Below are 20,915 nucleotides of genomic sequence, written 5' to 3' on the forward strand. Positions count from 1 at the left end.
TGGTGAAGTCCGTGTAGGACTTCACCGGGGCCTTCAGTGTAGAAGGGTCCCCACCGGCAGCACTAAAAAAGTGCTGCACAGGCGGGAACAAGGGGCACTGGGTAACCCTTCGGGAAGACGATGGGGTGCGAAAGCACTCGCCCTGCATATCATCCGATATGGGGGCGAGAGGCGGGGCCGGCATAGGAATCCCTTTGATGGCCGCCGCCTCAGCCATGATCTCCCCGAAGAGATCGGCCATCCGGCGCGGTCTCTCTCGTTCCACGGCGGTGACGGTTGAAACCCGGGAGTGGGAAACACCGGACGCCGAGTCGTCGAAGACGTCGTCCATTGAGACAGCGTCGCCGTTGGTGACGCCATCGTGGTAGTCCGGGCTGGCCCTGAACAGGTCAATGGCGTCAGCCAGGTCCACCGCCGGGGAGAAGTAGAGGTGCCTGGAGAGGATCCCTTCTTCAGACAGCTCCCGGCATGAGACACAGGTGACGGAGGGCGCCATAGCAGCCGCGGCGTGGTCGGCGCCGAGGCACCGAAAACACGCCACGTGCCCGTCACCCGGTGCCAGGGAGGCGGGACAGGAGGCGCAAAGGAGTCCTGCGAAGGACTTAGCCCCAGGAGCGCTCTTAGGTGGCCCTGAAAAGGGCCGTTTGTCCGAGGCCTCTCCCGGGCCGCTGCCACCGGCCTGGGAGATCCGTTGTTCCGTTGAAGACATCTTAGGTAGTTCTCTAATCTGCTGACAAGCACAAGTGCTGAAAGAAAAGGGAGGATGAGTGACGGTATACACCGCGTTATATAGACACGATACCGTGGGAAATGTGGGCGGTGCCCACGCTGATAGGTGCATAGTTTGAATTTTCAGCGCGCGCAGGCGCGCGCACGGGACAAGCCCATAAGGCGAAGCCTAGACGGCGTAGCCTACATGAAATAGAACATCCGCTCCTTCTGGTCCACTGGGCCCCGCCCCCCTCCTCGCACAGCCCGTACGGTCAGTCCCGTCAATCACAGTGTACTGTCCCCTCTGCTCAAAGCAACCTGCTACACTCCACTCACCTGTCTGAAACTCTGTCTGCTGAACACCAGATCCCTCAGTAATAAGGCCCTTTTGATAAATGACTTTATTGTTGACCAGAGCCTAGACATTCTCTGCCTCACTGAGACCTGGCAACAACCAAATGACTTCTCCCATCTAAATGAGGCTGTCCCACCGGGTTTTTCTTTTATTAGTAAACCCCGGGTTATTGGGAGGTGGCCTCGCTCTCCTCCATCGCGATAACATCAAAGTCACCACTGTCACAGTTCCCATTCACTCCTCCTTTGAATGTCTAGCTGTAAAACTCTCAGGCCCCAAACCCACTATCATTGTCACCATTTACAGACCACCAAAACCCTCTGCCGTTTTCCTCAATGAATTCTCATCACTACTTACATCTGTATGTGCAATGTCCCCCACTGTTATCCTCCTTGGTGATTTCAACATCCACATTGACAACCCATTCTGTACTTTCGCTAATGACTTCACATCACTTCTGGACTGTCTTGGCATAACACAACATGTCAACCTCCCAACCCATAACAAAGGTCACATTCTGGATTTAATCTTCTGCACTGACATCACTCCCACTAACCTTGATGTCATTGATTTCCCATCTCTGACCACAAAGCTGTACTTTTTGACATTCATACCCAACTACACAAAACCAAGGAACAACGGACCATCTCCTTCAGAAACATCAAACTTATCAACACCACAGACCTCTCCACCCTGATCAGCTCCTACCCCAACCCTCCCCCAGCTTCCTCCCTGACTGACCTGGTGACTCACTACAATAACTGCCTCTCCTCCTCCCTCACCACCCTGGCCCCCCTGAAAACCCGCTCAGTCTCATTCACCCACACTGCTCCCTGGGTCACTCCTCATCTGCGCCAGCTCAAAGCCACTGGTCGTCGACTGGAGCGACTCTACAATAAGACTCAACTCACTGTACACCGCCAAATGTATTCAAACCACCTCCATCACTACAAGAATGCCCTCACCACTGCCAAAACCTCATACTACTCCAACCTCATCAACACTGGTACAGGCAACAGCAGAGTCCTCTTCTCAACAGTCAGCCACTTACTTCAGCCTCCTAAATCCCTCCCTCCAGACATTTCCACCACCCAATGCACTGCGTTCCTGGACTTCTTCAGCTATAAAATCAACACCATTCACTAACAACTGGCCTCATCTCGCAACCCCTTTGATGACCCACCCTGGATGATCACCTCTGGCCAACCTCTCATCAGCTCCCTCTCTGACTTCACCCCAGTAACAGAACAGACCATTTCAGAAATCATCCGCAAAGCCAAAACCACCACCTGTCAGCTCGATCCTCTTCCCACCTCCCTTGTCAAAGCATGTCTTCCGTCCATCTCCCCCATGATCACCAACATAATTAACTCCTCCCTCACTACTGGTACTGTACCCCCCACTCTCAAGCTGGCTGCCATCACTTCCATCCTGAAAAAACCTGGTGCTGACCCAACTGACCTTAACCATTACCGGCCCATCTCCAATCTCCCTTTCATCTCCAAAACACTTGAAAGGGTGGTTGCCGCACAACTACAGTCCCACCTTGACACAAACAATCTCCACGAACCGTTCCAATCCGGCTTCCGTCCAAAACACAGCACTGAAACAGCCCTAGTCAAAATCACCAATGACCTCCTCCTTGCAGCCGACTCTGGATTACTCACCATTCTCATCCTCCTGCACTCTCCTGGTTTACATCCTACCTCACCGGCCGTCAACAATTTGTTCAACTAAGCAACCACAAGTCTGGGTGTTCAGGTGTCTCACTGGGTGTCCCCCAGGGGTCAGTCTTGGGTCCACCCCTGTTCACCACTGAGGAGTGTGCCCGCTGGGCACACTCCTCCGTCACCATGGGGTCCATTTTCACTGCTGCGCTGACGACACACAGGTCTAAATCTCCACCAAACCCACCGCAGCCATCCCCCCCACCTCTCTCATCACGTGCCTAGAAGAGATCCGGAGCTGGTTGAGCAGGAACTTCCTGAAACTCAATGGAAACAAGACCGAGGCCCTGCTCATCGGATCCAAATCCACCCTCACTAAATCACAACACACCCCAGCTCCACTCATAATCATCGATGGATTCCCAGTACCCTTCTCCTCCAAAGTCAAGAGCCTCGGCGTCATCCTGGACAACACCCTCTCATTCGCACCCCATATTCACAACATCATCCGGACTGCATTCTTCCACCTCTGCAACATCGCCAGACTCCGCCCATCACTGACCCAATCCAGCACTGAAATCCTAGTTCACTCATTTGTCACATCACGCATAGACTACTGCAACGCCCTCCTCACCGGACTCCCCACCAAACTCATCAACAGACTGCAGATCATTCAGAACTCAGCCGCCCGGATCATCACCCGCACCAAATCATCTGACCACATCACCCCTGTCCTCATCCAACTTCACTGGCTCCCAGTACACTACCGCATCCAATACAAAACCCTACTCCTCACCTACAAAGCTCTCCATAACCTAGCCCCCAGTTACCTCTGCGACCTCCTCCAAGAATACACTCCCTCCCGCTCCCTCTGCTCAACCTCTGCTGGACTACTATGTATCCCCACATCACGACTCACTACAATGGGTGCCCGGTCATTCAGCTGTTCAGCACCCAGGCTCTGGAACTCCCTCCCCCCACACATAAAACAGTCAGACACCATTACAACCTTCAAGTCACAACTCAAAACTCACCTGTTCAAACTCGCACACAACGTCTAACTGATCACTGTTTTGATTGTTTGTTTGTTTTGTTTTGTCTTGTTTTTGTTTTATTGATTTTTTATTTTTTATGTTTATTTATTTATTTATTGATTTTTTCCCACAATGTCTTGTTTTTTAAACGATTTATGATGACTATATGCTCTGTAAGGTGACCTTGGGTGTCTTGAAAGGCGCCTCTAAATTAAATGTATTATTATTATTATTATTATTATTATGGTCTGTGTTCGATTGCTTTTGTTTTGCCTCATTCAGCCTGTAGGGGGAATAGTGTGCTTGCCGTCTTCTCGGCCATTACAACTTTGGACTTTGACTACAACACTGCGTCCTCGTTCTTTCTATACCCCCCTTACAGGTAAGAACGTTGGTGTAATGATATGCGACTGACATCTTAGCGGGAAAGTATTCAACTAACTATTAAACATTTCGTTACGTCACAGTCTCCAGCTACGGTGGCCTCTTAGGAACATAATACTGTCTCGCGGGATATCCTTACATCTCCCTTATACAGTAAACAAAAACAGATTCACTGTGCACTCTTTAAACAAAGTAAATAAATAATAATTTGGTGCCAGAGGTTGCCAGCACACCGTAGGAGAACGATCTTTACCACCGCCTCATAACAAACAGACTGTGTCACGATTACTTTAGCCTAACCTAAGCATAAGAACATGACTCAACAATAAAGCTACACATTACCTGGTATTAACTAAGGCTCAACATATTACCTAATGTTAACTTTTTTAACTGATCATTTCCTTTAACACAATAAACGTATTATAGCTCAACTGTGTAATAATGAGCTTACAGCCTTCTTCTATAGATCAAGTCTGTCAGGGGCTTTTCTAATGCGCTCTGACCGTCTCTCTGGAGCTGCCTCTGGCTCCGTCATGACAGGTGCATTCTCCTCTAAAACCACTGGCTGATTGTCTGTTACTGTTCCCTGCTGTGCATGTTTGTCCCTGTGCTCCTCTATTGAAAAACTGCATTGCTGGCCTGTGCTTTGAGTAGCTGCAACCTGTTTCGTCTGACCACAGCCCCGGTGCCCGTCTGGACTGCGTAGGACCTCGGAGCCACTTCTTTAGCACTGTTCCAGCTAGGGCTGGGATAAACGATTATTTTTTAAACGATTAATCTAGCGATTATTTTTTCGATGCATCGATTCATCTAACGATTCATTTTTTCAGTCCGATTCGATTTAGATTCGATTTGATTCTCGATTATCTCCCCATTCATTGACTAATAGCAATTTATACATGTTGATTTACATATCTGAATGAAAAAAATATGAATTCCTTAACATTTCAATGCATGTTTATTGCCTTTAAATTCCAAAATAAAAGTGCAAGGTAATGCATTCTTAGAATTTTACGGTGCTCGGTCATCTGCAGCTTCTACCGGGTGGCGCCTCTTCAGGTGCTAGTAAATTGCCGTGGTGCTAGAATGGAAAGTCATCGCCATTTTGCAAAGACGACATATCACGGAATCCTTTCCTTTCACATTAAAGAATTCCCATACTTTAGTGGAACGAGTGCGTGGCGCCTTGCACTTATGAAAGTCTGAGGAGCCACTCGCGTTGCAACTACGCTCCGGCGCCGCCCATCTTTTTTCTTTTTTTTTATCGACGTGCATTTTTCGTAATTTATGCGTCGACGTCATCGATTACGTCGACGCGTCGTCCCAGCCCTAGTTCCAGCACGCTGCCAGTTCTGTCTTTCTGTGTTGAAAACTCTGACTCTGTCGCCCGTCTGCAGAGGTTGCATTGCTTTTGCTGTGCGATCAAAGTATCTCTTTTGTTTTTTTTTGTAGTTTTTTCATGGCCTCCAGCACAGGTGTGGAGACTTGTTTCTTCACTGTTGGGATCTGTGTCTGTAGTCGTCTGCCCATGAGTAGTTCAGCCGGAGACTTCCCGCATACCAGAGGTTCTGCTCTATAAGCGAGCAGAGCTAAATAAGGATCCTCACCATTCTCTGTTGCCTTTGTCAGAAGACTTCACAATTTGAACACCCTTCTCAGCCTTGCCATTTGCTGTGGGAAGTGTGGGCTTATTGTGACGTGTTCAAATCCATACTCTCTGGCAAACTGCTTGAACTCCTGACTGGCATACTGAGGCCCATTGTCCGAGACGACAGTTCCTGGAATGCCATGTCGTGCAAAGCTGGACTTCATATGCTTAACTACTCCCGTTGCTGTTGTGCTCGTGAGCAGAGCCATCTCAGGATAGTTGGAGTAGTAGTCGATCATCAGTAGATACTCTCTCCCTTTGAAGTGGGACGGGTCTGTCCCAATTTTTTCCCAGGGGTGCTCTGCCCTCATGTCTGTGAGCAGCGGTTCTCTTTGCTGTCTGTTATGGTAAGTAAGGCAAGTGGCACAGTCATTGATCATCTCTGCTATGTCACAATTCATGCCTGGCCAGTAAACAGTCTGTCTGGCTAGTCTCCTTGTTTTCTCTATGCCCAATTGCCCTTTATGCAGTATTTGGAGGACCTTCTTCCGCAGCTTTGTTGGGATGACTATTTGATCACCTTTCAGCAGCAGGCAACCAGCTACCGCCAATACATCCTGGAATGAGTAGTACTGCTGGCACGCTTTCTTTTGCCACTCATTTTGCATGTGCCATATCACTTTATGGAGCTGGCGGTCAACTGCCTTCTCCATAACTATTTTTTCTTTCAGGGTAGAGCTCACAGGTAGAGCCTCCACCACAGCATCCAAGTGGCCTCGTATGGCTTCATATTCCTCTTTGCCGTCTGTGTTCAGTCCTTGTGCTGGATTGGCCCTTGACAGAGCATCAGCCACTACCAGGTATTTTCCCGGCTTGTATGACAGTTCATAGGTATACTTCTGTAGACGCATCACCATACGCTGGATGCGTGGTGTCATCTCATTTAAGTGCTTCTTGCTGATAGTTATGAGTGGCTTGTGATCGGTCTCAAGTTCAATGTGTGGCAAGCCAAAGACATAAGAGTGGAACTTGTCACAGGCAAAGACGATCCCCAGACACTCTTTTTCTATCTGCGCATATCTTTGTTCTGTTTCTGTCATGGATCGTGCAGCATAAGCCACTGGTTTCCAATCTCCATCGTGATCCTGCAGCAAGACGGCCCCCAGTCCATCTTTTGAGGTGTCCGTGGAGATTCGCGTCTTCTTACTTGGATCAAAAAACACCAACACTGGCTCTGTGCTTAAAATGTCCTTGATTTCTTTCCACTCTTTGTCATGTGTTTGGTGCCAGGACCACTCTTTGTTTGACTGCAGGAGCTGGCGGAGAGCAACAGTCTTTGCGGCCAGATTAGGCACGAATCTTCCCATGTAGTTGACCATCCCTAATGCTCTTTGTACCGCCTTCTTGTCCGTTTGCTGGGGCATGTCCGTCACTGCTTTGATTTTGTCCATCAAAGCAGTTTGATTTTGCTGTACTCCTGCCGGTGTCAGTCGATCCCCAAGAAACGTGAGTTCTTGTTTGCTGAACTGACATTTCTCCTTGTTCAATCTGAGCCCGTACTTGTGGACTCTCTAAAGCGCACTGTGCACTCTGCTGTTGAGCTGTCCTGGGGTCTCCGCCCATATTATGACATCATCAATATAAACCCTGACCCCCTCCAGTCCTTCAAACACATTCTCCATTGCACAGTGAAACATTTCTGGTGCTGAGGAATTACCAAAGGGGAGTCTCTGATAACTGTAGCGCCCAAAGGGCGTGATGAAGGTGCATAGGTCTGTGCTTGCACTGTCAATTTGCAACTGCCAAAATCCATGTGACGCATCAAACTTTGTGAACCACTGTGCCCCAGCCATCTCACTCAGGATCTCTTCCCTCTTGGGAATTTGATATTGTTCTCTGAGGATGTTTTCATTGAGGTCTTTTGGGTCCATGCATATTCTGAGAGCACCATTAGGCTTTCTTACGCAGACCATTGAACCGGAATTCGACGTGGAGCATGCACCACAGGTCTAGCATTATCCTTTAGTTTAATGCTGTATGTGAATGGCAGCACCCCTATGCCATCAAAAATGTTTGGATACTGCGCTTCCCAGCTTTCTGCTTGTGATGTGGTGACTCTTGTATTTTTCAGCGGCGGTGACTGTACTTTTCTCTCTGTCTCGGCAATGTTTAGAACACGCTTAACAAGTCCCATTTCCTCACAAGCTTGATCTCCCAGTAGGGAGTCCTTCCCTTTTGGTACTATCACAAACGGTAGATTTCTCTTGATGTGCTTATTCTGGACTTGTAACCTGCAGACACCCTGTGTTTCAATCATTTGTCCATTGTAAGCTCTCAATCCCACTTTTGTGTTTTTTATGACCGGCTTGTGGTGCAGAGCTTTGAAGTCTTTCAATGTGATAAGATTTGCCATAGCTCCTGTGTCAAGTTTCATGTGAATCTCTGTGCCATTCACTGTAAGTGGCACAATCCACTTGTCTGCATTTATTGTGTTCACACTAACTTCCAACGTTGAAGTGGCCTCATTTTCCACAGTGACAGTGTCAGTATAGGGCTGGGCGATATGGCCTAAAATAAAAATCCCAGATTTTTTCCAAAAAATCCGATATCCAATTTAAATCGATATGCATAAAAAAGCATTATGGCAGGCGCTGCCATTGTAAACAGTGTAACCTGTAACATAACATAAAATGTAAAATATATGAAATATAAAATAAAATATTTCTGTAAACATCAAATATTACTAATGATAAGAGGACTTCTGATAAAGTGCCAACATAACATTCAAACTTTCAACACTGGTCATAAATATACAGTGTTTTGCAAACGGTAATTACCTTAAAAAAGGGAATAGTAACGGGAGAAGAATGAGGAAAAACACACACGCAGCTCTTTCCTTCACTCATCTGGGCCCCGTTTCCCGAAAGCATCTTTAGCCTAAGTGGATCGCAGAGTGGGTCGTACGAGCATCGTACAGTTTTCACACCGTTTCCCGAAAGAAAACGCTCACGAGTCACGAGTAGCTAACGAGTGCTCCAGGGTACTCGTAGGACGCTAAGAGCCTCGTTAGCCTACTATAGCCTCAGTGGCGTAACCAGCGGACATTGGATGCGTTTTATTATAACACATTGGTAATGGTGTATCACGTGCATCTGAGCCTAATGTGGGCCATTATGTTCTTAGTTTGAGAGAGACAGTCCAGGAAATGTTTGAGCAGGCAGGGCACTTAAAATGTGTGAGAAAGTGGGGGGGATTTGTGCAGACTGACATAGGCTACTCATAAAACGTAGCATAAAATAATGTAAAAAAAAATAAAAAATAAAATTATAAAAAAAATAATAAAAATATTAATTATAAAAATATTTAAAAAAATGCAAAGGAGCAGGCAAAAGGCTGGGATATGGTGGGGATTGGTCACGTTGACGGGAATGTTTAGTGACATGTGGGAGGGTGGAGGGGGTTAAAAAAAGTCTCAATCACTCTTCGACGTGCATGAAAACCATCCGCGTAGTTATGAGGGAGGCCGTCCTCACACCGATCTTCCTCGTCGTCATCGTCCTCAATTTTCTCCGGTTCAACCAAAGCTACCCCAGCCTTAGCTGCAATTTTGTGCAACATAGCTGTCACACATATCACAGCGCATGACTTGGCCGGCGAAAACTGGAGCCCTCCGCTGGACTTGTGAAGGCATCTAAAGCGCAACTTCCACCTCCCGATCGTGCGCTCAGGATTAAGACTGATATATATGTCGGCCTAGGCTTAATCAATTGTGTTTTAATATCTTTAGCATTCATATTATTGCAATCTATTCTTTTCGTAGGCTACTCTGCGGTTGGCCTTGATGGGGAGATATTTTAACCCTTTTTAACCCCATTTTCCTCCGACATTCCTGCGTCTCCCCCTGCGTCATAGCCCGTTTCAGCACCAGAAGTCAGTGGACAGGTACAATCCTATGATCGTCGTGAGTGCAGCGAATGCGCGTTCACGTTAAGAGGAGTTTCGGGAAACGCTCCAAAGAAATTATCGATGGTTCGAAAGATCCACCTTTCGAACCATCTTACGAGCGAAGATCCATCGATATCAGGAAACGGGGCCCTGTATTGAATGAGGAAGAGGAGCACAAACCCCCTACTGGAGCCCCGAGGCATTACCAACAGATCGACGAATTACCAACAGATCGACGAATTATTAAACCACACAGATATATTTCAAATGAATTATGTTTACCTCAAAATAGATTATACATATATGAATAAATTGTTGTATACAACTTGTCACACTCGCTGCCATGTTTGTGTATCACTTTGGTAAATGCGCGCTCTGTGCGGGGGGAGGGCTGAGCCCATTCCGAACTACGGGAACTAAAGTCGACGTGAGCTACACACTCGAATTAATCGAGCCCTATGTCAGTATAGAATATGTCATCCTCATCATAGCCTTCACTCTCTTCCATCATATTAATTTGTTTCTTTTCACTAGCAGATAGGTACACTTTTGCAAAATGTTTTTTTCCCCTGCACTTCAAGCAAACTTTCCCATATGCGGGGCATTGCCTGAAGCGATGTTCCCACCGCAGCGCCTACAGTTCATGACGTAGTCTGATCCTGCTTCACGTGCATTACTCGAACGTTCCCCCTCTGAGCGAGGTGCGCGAGCTCTGACCACCCTGTCTACACCCACTGGTGCTTCAGTAGCAACATATGGCTTCTCAAAAATCTTCATCTGCTTCTCAGTCCGTTCGCTAGCTCTGCACATTCTGATTGCATCTTCTAACGTCAGACTGTCCTCCCTTAGCAGGTGTTCCCGCACCTTTTTATTGTGTATTCCAAAGACTATCTGATCGCGTAGCATGGAGGACTGCATGTCGCCATAGTTACAGGATTTTACTTTCAGCCTTAGCTCAGTCACATACGAGTCAAACGATTCATCTTGCTGCTGTACGCGGCAACGAAAAACATGTCTCTCGTATACTTCATTCTTCTTCGGACTACAGTATGCATCAAACTTCCAGAATTGAATATCTGAATCGCTTGTGTCCCTGCTATCGTAAGTAACAATGCTACTTGCCTCTCACCGCTCTTGTCGTTGACGCCAGTTGCAGTCAAATAAAGTTGAAACGCCTGTTTAAACTGTTTCCAAGCATAATCAATATTTCCCGTGAGCTTCAATGGTTCTGGTGGTTTTATGACATCCATTCCGTCTTTCTCACACAGACATTAACTATTTAATACTTTTACACCTGGTACCATGTAATGATATGCGACTGACATCTTAGCGGGTAAGTATTCAACTAACTTCATTAAGCATTTTGTTACGTCACAGTCTCCAGCTACGGTGGCCTCTTAGGAACATAATACTGTGTTGCGGGATATCCTTACAGGTGGTTGTGTAATTGTTTATGTATTAACGTTTTAATGCTAGGGAACATGCCGAGAAGATTATAGCCATGCATGGATTGTTTGAAAAAGTAGTTGGCTTGAACACGGAGGAGTCGCTCTGCTGTAGCGTGCATCTTAGCATCACACGGGCAGGTGCGTGGTTAGAAAGTTTCCGCAATTTCCTGACAATGCGTGTTGGCGCTGTGTTAATTTACCGTGTAAAATATATGCCAATGTGTGAATAAGCTGGCACAGTATTCGGTTAAGTGTTGTTAGACAGTATTGTCAGTGTGTTTTAGCTGAAACAATACTTTATTGAAAAATGTGTTAAAGTTTAAAAATACTTTTGAGAGGTTTATCTTTTTTTTTTTTGTTAATAGCTATGGAAAAATGTCTCATGGTGAAAAGCTTTAAAATGTAGTACTTAGTACTCAAACAAAGCACACTTTGCACACTTTGTTCCTTTGAGCTAATATGCTGCTTATTTACATGTTCTTTTGAAAGTTGTTTAGTTTTGCATATTGTGAAAAAAAAAATAGGTATATCTAATATTTGAAATTGCATAAGAAATGCACTTTGTTGAATATTGTGAACATCATTACAACTTTGGACTTTGACTACAACACTGCGTCCTCGTGGTTCTTTCTATACCCCCCTTACAGGGGCGTAACATTATATGTTGACGTTTAACATATCTGGGATACGTTTCAACTAAAAATAATCCTAGAGGTAAATAAATGGATAAAAAAGGCTGAGAACTAACGTATTGGCGATATGTTCAATAAAACGTAATCATGGACAAAATACGTTTTTCAGACAAAATACGTTAAATGAAACTTTCCCCGAAAGGGAAATATGCCTTAATGACAATGTGTTATATGTTGACATTGAACATATCTGGGATACGTTTCAATCAGAGCCATAGAGAGAGAAGAGTTGCGACACTCTGATCTCGCCGGCAGGGTGGTCATGATTCATGTGAGTCTGTATAGTTCCAAAACACGCCGCGCTGTCATGATCTTTTATGGGACTGACAGCAGCGATTGCAATATTGAATGGTAAATATAAATTAAAAAACATTCCCAAGTACTTTTCTGAATATTGTTGCATATTTGTGAATGTCAGTTTTACATTTGGAGTGGTAGGGTGACAACTGAAAGCTACTTAGATACGTTTTTAAGTCTGAGGGAAAGCTTCACGTTCATGTTAGCATGGGTAGCACTAGGCTACTGACTTTAGTGGCTTAACCTTAACTTTAACCTTACTACATCTGTTCTGAAATCAAAGACGATACAAGATGTTATTTTTTGTGCAACTTGACCATTGGATTTCCTTGATTTTGCTTGTAATTCTGATTCACGACTTACCCGTGGTCAGAGAGCGATTGAGAAAGCAGAGTAGCAACAGTCCATTTAGCCTTTAGTTTCCAGGCAACTTCTTCTGATGAGGCAGGAGCTGAACACACAACCATGATGCTTTTAAGACTAAGCCATACACAAAGTATCAAATATATTAAAGAATAACAAATCATTACGCTTGGATGAATGAAATAGTACTTTTTTAATTTAACAATGAGTGAGACAATAATATGTGTGTGTGTGTGTGTGTGTGTGTGTGTGTGTGTGTGTGTGTGTGTGTGTGTGTGTGTGTGTGTGTGTGTGTGTGTGTGTGTGTGTGTGTGTGTGTGTGTAGCACTTTGATTGAACAAATGGAGTTAACAGGACGGCTGTCCCCAGTGCAGGCCAAAAAAAAGTGGGATAACCGTAAAAGTAAATATAAGGTGAAGAGCAAGATGACAGCAATATTTTTTTGACAACTGCCTTCTTGTTGTGCCAAAGGTAGGTACAACAGGGAAATATTAGATTGCTAGTAGCCTAGTTGTTTATTATATTTTTATTGTCAGGATTGTAAGTGCCCTGCCTCAGGTCAAGGCACAGAGGATGGCAGTCCAACAGCAGGGACATAGCGCTGGTTTGGCTTGATGGATGAGCTAATTGGCAGGTCAGCAGCCGTTACCGTCACCGCCAGTGGTAGTGGGCTCCCTCCCAACCAGGCCAGGTTAGGGTCAGAGTGGAGGAGGAGGATGAGGTGGAGGTGAGAGGAGTGGGGTAAGGCGCAGGAGCCAGCACAGCCACAGCCACAGCAGGAGCAAACGCAGCAGCAGGGGCAGTTGCAGCGGGCGCAGAAGGGGCAGGAGCAGCGGGCGCAACAGGGGCAGTTGCAGAGGGCGCAGCAGGGGCAGGAGCAGCGGGCGCAACAGGGGCAGTTGCAGCAGGGGCAGTTGGAGCAGGTGAAGCAGTGGCGGGAGCAGGGAGAAGAGGGAGGGAGGATCCCTTCCTGCTTCTGGTGAGGGAGGACATCCTTTACCAGCGGCAGGCAGATCACAGAAGTGGAGTCAAGGGAGCGGTTTGACCGTTTCTTCTCTCTCCTTGAGCGTTTGGTTGAGAGGCGTGAATGAATGAAGGATGGTATAAATTCAGTTAAATAATCTATCCAAATAAATACATGTTTATCAACACTTTGTCTTTTTTCCCCTGCATAATAGTAATCAACCATACTGTAAATGTGACTTCAAAATGAATGAGACCATTGAATGAGAGGAGGGCTGTCAATCAAATATCGCGCTTCAGAAACGGCCAATCATAGGAAAGCCCGCCCTGCCTTGGTTCCCTCCCCCATAGTGCCAAAACTAAATACGCGTGAGAGCAGAACATCATTCGCGAGAGGCTGTTACGCGTGAGAGGCTGTTTTGCGCGCGCAGAGGTAATTTGCGTGCGCGAGAGGCTGTTTTGCACGCGCAGAGGTAATTTGTGCGCGCGCAGAGATCATTTGCGCGCTCGCAGTTAATATCTACGCGTGTGGAATAATATAATACGCCCGAATGCATCTTTTATCACATTAGTGAATTATGGCACTAATGTGTCGCCATAGAAATGGTGTAAATTAACACCTTTACAAGTTTTTAAAAATAAATAGTCAACCTTTCAAAACGTATTTTTTCAATGTATGAACATGTGTTTGCAGAATCCCATTTACAAGGTTTCAAAACCGGGAAACAAAGTTATACGCTGTTAGAACAGTGCCAGATTTGAAACTTTTTTTTCAGTGTTGCAAAACATTTTTTACAAGGTGTTGAGTTTTCAAACACAGACTTACAAGCCTTTGAAAGTTTTTTTTTCAGGTTTGAATTATGACAGGAAACTGGCTCCATACAGAAACTACTGGCGTATGACCACACCCACAATGTATATATATTTTTAACATGTATATTTTGAGCTACATGTTAACTAAACTAATTGTGAGTAAGAATTAAGAATAAACTAATAGCCTAATGTTACTGCGAGCTTTTGAAGTTCCATCCGGAACACTCGTCATATGTCGGGCTAATTAGAATAATAATAATAATAATAAATGAAATGTATATAGCGCTTAATATGGTACTCTAAGACGCTTATATAGCCTATGTGCAATGGAAACACCAACTAGGTCTGGAAAGTCAAAAATTTCAAATGACAAATTCGACATTATAGGGAAGTTATTACTCCATATTTTATTTTAACAATCAGCTGAAGAACATACAAATACCTGCTGAAAAAATAAATAAAATAGGCTACAATACCTTAACAATTCCATCCGAATGTCCGAACGCCTTTTTTCTGTCAATAGACAACATGGCTTAGCAAGTGCATTGCAAATACATTAATGAAAAGTAGAAATAAAACGTAGATAGGCTACTATAGCCAGGCCTATACAGAACACATTTGGCAAAGTCAAACCAACGAACATAGCTTATGAGAAGTCATCCATCAAGCTATCAGACCTTCGATAATTTATACAGGGACTTTGCACACATGACGATCTCATGTGTGCAATAACAGCTCTGTTTGAATCAGGTATGAAATAAGGTAGCCTACCCTATACAATTTAATTTTTTTACAACAAGAAACGTATGGAAGTAAATCTGTGCCATCGGGTTTTGAAAACAAAAACACATTGAATTATAAGCACTGAATATTTATGCATTGAAATAACCTATCTGAATTTTTTGCCTCTGAATTTAACTCTTTACATTTTCAATATATCATATTCACCTTTATTATTCAATGTTAAAAAATTCAACGTTAAAATATTCAACTCCAATAGTTTCAATGTCCCAAAATTCAGTCCGCCAAAGTCACCATCAAAATTCAATGTACGAAATTCAGTAACATCCGGGGACCCAAGAAAGAGCAATCGATCCTAGATCGCGGTCAAACGAGTGGGCGCGTCGTTGGATACCTGACTCTCTCACGCGGGAAGGCAAAACAGATTTAGCCATGTCCAACGGCAACAGCAGCAGTAACATTGCTTCGGTGAGTACATTTTTCTATATATATATATATGCCATTAGTATGGGTTGTTTCTGTAAGATTCAGCAATGGACAATACTAACGGACACTTGTACATAAGAAGGACGTCGAATTGAAAAATAAGGGTGGTTCGGAATTTTGGACATAGGGCCTGGTGCCTCATTACAGAAAGAATCCTAACTTAATAATAAATAATAATAAATAAAATGTATATAGCGCTTAATATGGTACTCTAAGATGCTTTACATATTGCCCTATCAAAACTATGTAAGACAGACTAGGAATAAAAGAAAAACAGAGGTTAAACATGAAGAATAAGGTGGGAGTTAGGTGGGGAAGGCTAGTGTGAAAAGGCATGTTTTGAGGGCAGATTTGAAAGAAGAGAGGGTTGGAGAGACTTTGATGTGGGAGGGGAGTGAATTCCAAAGGGTGGGGGCAGCAACTGAGAAGGCCTGATCACCCCAAGTCCGTCGCTCAGTCCGTGGAACTTGTAGCAGGTTGGCAGAATTTGACCTGAGGAATCGGGAAGGGGCTTGGTGATGGAGGAGGTCGGCAAGGTAGGGGGGCGCTAGGCTGTTGAGGGCCTTGTAGGTGATGGGTAAGATTTTGTAGTTGATTCTGTGTTTAATTGGAAGCCAATGGAGTTCACGGAGGACAGGTGTGATGTGTTCTCTGGAGCGGGTACCATTGAGGAGGCACGCAGCTGAGTTCTGGACATATTGAAGTTTTTTGAGGACTTTGTTGGTGGTGCCGTAGAGAAGACCATTGCAGTAGTCAAGCCTGGATGAAATGAAAGCGTGGATGAGTATCCTAACTTAAGTTAGGGACTCAAAGATAGGAAAAATCCTAATTTCCTATTACAGAAGCAGTTCCTAACCTGTTGGCCGTTTCCTATCTTATTTTTGGCATCCTATCTTATCTTAATTTAGGTAGTCCTAACTGTTCTTTCAACAGATTTTTCGATCGGCAATCGTCAGGTTATGTCTGTTTCTGCACTCAGAGTGTGCATGAGATTGATAGAATGAGTTACCCATAACGTTAAAAGAGACTGTAGAGGATCTTTGTTAATGACGGCAAGCTAGTAGCATTAGTACTACGTCATGGCGGGTATTGGTACAGAGAACAAGAAGAAGTAGTAATAAAGTAGTAAAGTAATTCTTCCACCAAATTCAAAAATTAAATGTCTTTGCAGGCGATAAAATGAAATTTAAATACAAATGTAACAAATCATTATGCGGTCTCGGTACCCTTTTAGCCATCACATTTCTGTTGTGATCTTCCTCGTCTTCATTGTCATACAGACCTACTAGCAGCTACCATTTTCTTCTGTTATTGATAGTTATTTTGAATTTAGGACAGGGTGTATAGCCACCTAACTTAGGGATCCTAACTTAAGAAATTCCTAACTTAGGATAGTTCTGTAATGGCTAAATTCCTAACTAAAGATAAGATAGGATTTCTTCCTAAGTTAAGTTAGGACACCTCCTTCTGTAATATCAAAACTCCTAAATGCCTTCCTATCTCAAGATAGGATAGGATTTCAGAGTTAGGAAGTTTCTGTAATGAGGCCCCTGATTCCCAAGTTAGCCTTGGTGTTCTTATCATTGGAGACTAGGCTAGCGCAAGTCAACGGGCATATTTTGATGCTGGTTTATAACGTCTTTATTGAAGATTTCAGGGGTACAGTTGTAACAGTCAGGTTTATAATATGTAGCGCCACGCGCCTCCCTCTTTTGTTTGGTTATACGAGATAACGTGGAGTGAAGAAGTGCGTGCTCTTCCGCTCGAATAGAATAAACAGCAGTATAGAGTGGCAAAGTCACGCCCCTTCCGGTAGAGCTCATGGGACCTATGAGATCGAAAAATATGAATGGGTGTCAATGGAGAGAAAATAATTATTTTCTGGTCCCAGTCTTTATATGCCCTGGATTACACATATGTTGTTTAGTGATTTAAATGATAATTTTTCATGCAAAGAAAACTAAAAACTTTCGTGAAGAAGTTTGATAATTTTAGGTTTTATGTGAGGCCGCTTTGTGAACTACAGCTCTTCGCTGCTCTCGACGCATATGATATACGTCACCACACCCGCACTTGGAACTCGGCACAGAGATGGCACATAGAGATGGCCCATAAAACTCTCCACATGACCCGACTTATAGTGGTTTTCACCTCTTTCTATGCTTTTATCCTCGAAAAAAAGTGGTGAAGTGGAGCTGAGAGATCACCATCTCTGTGCCGAGTTCCAAGTGCGGGTGTGGTGACGTATATATCATATGCGTCGAGAGCAGCGAAGAGCTGTAGTTCACAAAGCGGCCTCACATAAAACCTAAAATTATCAAACTTCTTCACTTTTTTGTTTTCTTTGCATGAAAAATTATCATTTAAATCCACAAACAACATATGTGTAATTCAGGGCATATAAAGACTGGGACCAGAAAATAATTATTTTCTCTCCATTGACACCCATTCATATTTTTTGATCTCATAGGTCCCATGAGCTCTACCGGAAGGGGCGTGACTTCGCCACTCTATACGATCGAAGTCTCCCTTTTTAATATGAGTTACTTAGTAACTGATTTGTTGTAGGCAGGAATCCCGGACTTTCCACCTGTGTGTTAAATATATATAGTGCCATGGAGACCTGGCGTGGTATGGTCAAAAGCTTATAGTATACTAAAAGTACCGTGAGGAGAATCTCGCATGTTGCCTCCTTCATGCTAACCCTGACCTACACCATCGCACGTTGCACAGTATGTGGATAGACCAATTGCCTCTATCAAATAATGCTCCCACTGCAGAATCACGTGATGTTACAGCACTACTCACCCCATGAACATTGTTTATGCTGTTTAATAATGTATATATTGAAGATTTCAGGGGTTTAGTATGTGCAATGTATGTAATGTAAAAAAAATGGCACTTCAAGAAAAAACATAAATAATCAATTAAACTAAATAAATAACTTCAACTACAAAAGTGTAGCAAGTATTGTTAAAACTTCTATATATTTGTGAATGGGATTATGCATGTGTGGGTTTATATATGCAATAGCTCATAATTATTCAAACTATCCAATAATACAAACACTTTATTTTGAGTCACGTTATTTCAATGCATAAATATTCATTGCTTAGAATTCAATGGGTTTTTATTTTCAAAATCCGATGGCACAGATTTACTTCCATAGGTGATGCACAACACTAGTTAGAGGGCTCAAAATTAACTCTCGCCAAACTGGGTAAAGTAGTCTTAATTTATTGAGTCCACCCGCCACTTTGGCTGGACACATCTTGTCCTTCAGCTGCAGAGAGCTGAGAGCAGTCAACAGTAGCCTATAGACACATTTTGAAATAAGCCATGGAAGAACTACTCCAAAAACATTCACAACAACCTATTTAATTTATCCTAAATTGTAGAAATATGTATACAAATTAATTGAATAGGCTGTGTTCAATGTATAAAGTTTGGTTTTAATTAAAAGGAAATGTTCTAAAAATGTTTATCATTATTACAATAATTATGTGTATAGATAAACAATATACAGATATAGATATTAATATCATTGTTCTATGGGGGGGAAACAATTCTGAATCAGCAAAAGTTGCTATTGCTAGGTTAGGCTCTTGTCTAAATAAGTGCAGCCCTATTCATTTTTTCTACAATTATTACTGCACACAAGGATATAATATTGATTGTGAATCTCAAATGAGACCAAGATGACATGCTCAAAGGTAATTAGAGTGAAATGTAAGGGTTAAGGTTATGCAAGTTTTCGATCACACTGTGTGCTACAAAATTAATTTTTATGCTACTGAATTTTTGTGCTACCACTTAAAAGAAAATAAGCGAACAGCCCTGGATATGCATTTATAGTTTTTCCTTAATGTATTGACTGTTTTTATATTCTTGCTTTTAACAGGATGAGTTGGATGACACTGCACAGGTCTGGAACACACACACCATCAGGCCATCGAAAAACCTTAACGTCCCCAGCGGTCGGCCGAACGTGATGTTTGCATTACCTGAACTCTATGGGACAAGAGACTTCCTTTCCCCAATTGAAGATGGTGATTTTCAACTGTGCAAAAATGAATGTATCTTTCGCCAGACCAAACCGCTTGATCCAGATCTATATGAACTATGCAACATCTTTATGGATGATTCCAATCTCACTCTAGATCCATATCAGGCAGTGAATTTGTGTATGCACCTCAGAGAGGCCATCAGGGCATGTGTGTAGGTCAGTATTTAGTTGTGTCTTGTGTTGAGCTTCGAAGTGGCAGGATTTTTTGGTCACATAAGTAATCCACCTTGCTGTCCTTTTCCTTTATAAGTTTCCTTTAAAGTCATAGCTCAACATCTCTAGCTTTTGGCAAATGTTAAATTCCTTTAAACGATAGTTTAGAAACACAGAAATGAGGGGGGGCTTTATAGACAAAGCCTGTAAAAAGTCAATCAAATGTGTATCAACAAATGTATCACTTTTTTCAGTTAGAATTGTATTTAACAAAAAAGGTAACTGGCTTCAGTAACTAGAGAATGACGCGCCAACTCGTTTGACCGCGATCTAGCATCTAGGATTGATTGCTCTTTCTTGGGTCCCCGGATGTTAAAACTGAATTTCGTACATTGAATTTTGATGGTGACTTTGGCGGACTGAATTTTTGGACGTTGAAAATATTTGAGTTGAATATTCTAACGTTGAATTTTTTAACGTTGAATTTTTAAACATTGAAACATAAAGGATATATTGAAAATGTAAAAAGTTAAATTCAGAGGCAAAAAATTCAGATAGGTTATTTCAGTGCATAAATATTCAGTGCTTATAATTCAATGTGTTTTTATTTTCAAAACCCGATGGCACAGATTTACTTCCATAGAAACTCTTCTCATACCATGCTCGGAAGAAAGTTATGTTGTACCGTTTTCCCTCTATCCTTCGTTTGTTGGTTAATACGAATATCCGGTTTGTCTGGTCCAAGTTGTTTGATGGCTAATTCATCTTCAAAATGTAACCTATCAAATGTTTTTTTTAACAGAGACTCGAGTGTTAATCGCAGGTGCAACACCATCTCGCCATGTCTGCCGAAAGACAAAAGATACTGGCGGAATAATTCGAGTTAAAACAACAACAGGCCTAGAATATGACCATAAGGCAGCCTGTATGGAGTTAGATTCATGCCACAACTTCACACACACACACACACACACACACACACACACACACACACACACACACACACACACACACACACACACACACACACACACACACACACACACACAAAACATGTTTTACTCACACACAAAGATTCACACACACACAAAACGTGTTATACTCACGCACAACGATTCACACACACACACTCAGTGTGGTTGGCAAATACAAAACATCATTCACAAACTAATGCATTTTGTTTTGCAAATAAGAAATGTACCTATCAAA

This window comes from Gadus morhua, chromosome 8 (assembly GCF_902167405.1).
Source record: "Gadus morhua chromosome 8, gadMor3.0, whole genome shotgun sequence".
Taxonomy (NCBI): domain Eukaryota; kingdom Metazoa; phylum Chordata; class Actinopteri; order Gadiformes; family Gadidae; genus Gadus; species Gadus morhua.